Source organism: Penaeus monodon, chromosome 1 (genome assembly GCF_015228065.2).
Source record: "Penaeus monodon isolate SGIC_2016 chromosome 1, NSTDA_Pmon_1, whole genome shotgun sequence".
NCBI lineage: Eukaryota > Metazoa > Arthropoda > Malacostraca > Decapoda > Penaeidae > Penaeus > Penaeus monodon.
The window spans coordinates 7,362,941-7,365,440 of NC_051386.1; positions in this window are offsets into that span (position 1 = coordinate 7,362,941).

Here is a 2,500-nt window from a genome sequence, read left to right on the forward strand (position 1 = left end):
GTAATGTTATGTTCTTACAGCGATCTCACCCGATAACATTTTTTTTTAAAGGATTTGATGATAAGCTCATATCTACGGGGTGCCTAAAAGGTCCTATCTAACAATAAGGAACACGGAGTTGATAAGTATAAAGAGGCTGAGCGGTATAGCATACTCTTGATACGGTAAAAGTCATCTTCTTTTTTCCCGAAATTGTACAGCAGGCTACGTAGGGCAGTTATCAAAGGAAATGTGGTTTTATCTTGTATGTGATTTGCTCTTTATCATCAAGGGCTGATTTGATGAGGTATCGAAAGTATAACCTATACTTCTATTAAATTTTTGTATCTTCACGGCCGTATTTTATTTTCAGATGAAGATCGTGGTAGATAGAGTTGGTAATGGTACATAGCCACCTATATATACAGACAGATATTACATGAAGAAAATGAATGAAACACAGAAACGTATGCATATGCACACACTAGCACGAAGGCACACATATACTAATCCAGAGGCACACATACGCGCAAAAACACACAGGCACACATCCACGCATTCACACGCACATGCACAAATCCACAGGCAGATACACATACACACACACACACACACACACACACACACACACACACACACACATACCACACACACGCACACACACACACACAACACACACACACACACACACACACACACACACACACACACACACACACACACACACACACACACACACACAACATACACTCACGCACCCACACACACAAATTTATAATTTTCTTATTGTGATCTTGCAAATTACTGATAAATTAGGGATAAAAAATAGTTGGCGTTTTTTATAAGCACCACTATTTTACATAGATAATCTTCGCAAACTTAATATTGGAAAAATATATAATATATATATATATATATATATATATATATATATATATATATATATACATATATATATATATAATATTATATATATATATATATATATATATATATATATATATATATATATATTTATATATATATATATATATATATATATAATATATATATATGGGTGTCCGCTTGTAAAACGCTGAAAAATCAGCTCATTAATAAAGTAATATGTAATAATAATAATAATATATAATATAATAACAAATTATCTTCACTAAAACTGAATTCACTTAATTTCCGTTGTAATTCACCAAACACAAGCAAAGAAAAACAAACTTGTGACTGGCAAATAATGCGATGTCTTGAATGACTTCAATAAGCAAATTTGTGATTGCCACGATAATGTTACCGTGATCGATCAAATAAGTAAAATCTTATTTATTCTTTCTAAAAAATAATCTATTTTCTATGGGGAACCAGCGAGGTTCAAGAGAGGTTCAAACTCAGCAAAGGATTCCTGAAAGACATCACAGAGCGCAGGCCAGCTTATGGGGGATTGAGGGAGCGTTATCATGGTCGAGGTGTATCCTATGGTTTTCCTTGTGTCCGCCTTCTCCATTGGAACTCCTGGGACCCGTTATTGCTTGGAAGACAGCTGATGCTTGATGAGTGGAAGTTGAAAGGGTTCTAGATCCTTGCTTTGATCTCGAAATAGGATAAAGCGCTTTGAGCGTATAGTGTAAACATACCCAAAAACGTGCGAGCGCGTGGCGATATGGAACGAGAGGGAGAGGGAGAAAGATAGAGAGAGAGGGAAGGGAAAAAGACTAAGTGAACAAGGGAGTATACGAGAGTGATCGAACGAGAGTGAGGTAAAGAAAGATGAACGGAGAGAGAAAGAAAGGAAAAGGAAATCTTCACAACGACGGCGGCCGTGAACGTGTTTTACCTGTCCGACGAGTTTGAAAGCGCTCATGAATGCCAATAGTTTTTTTGAAAGCACGGCTCCATATCGTGAACAAGGGGACAGCTAAAAACCGATGCGTCTGGCCGTTGGGTTGTCGGGAAAGCAGTAATTCATACAGCTCGTCCTCTCTTGGCCTTCCTGGTCGAGGAAACCGCTGATGGTTGGAGACTCTCAGCTCGAAATCGAAATCGCTCTTTTCCTGTTCTCGAAGTCGCTGGTCTCCGACACCGAATTCGAACGTCATAATGTCGTAACTTTACTTCGTGCATTCGCGTTTGTGGTTTATTGTATATAATTCTGTCCATTTCAGGCAACCCCCCCCCCCCGCCTAATTACCTAATCGACATGTTGATTTTACAGCTAACTGAAACGTCAAATCTCAGATATATACTTTGACATCTGTTGAAGAAGTTTCTGGTATTATAAAACGATGGTTGGGTGTGATAATGTCGATTATCCATCACATAATTCATATTACACACAAAAAAAAACTTTCCCATCTCAAAATAACGCCGGGTAATACGACACACGCTAATTTACACACACACACACACACACACACACACACACACACACACACACACACACACACACATTAACAGTCACAACAAAGAGTACAGTGGATACCTCATTAAAAATACTTGTCATCTCTACTGTACTAACATACACGACAGCCTC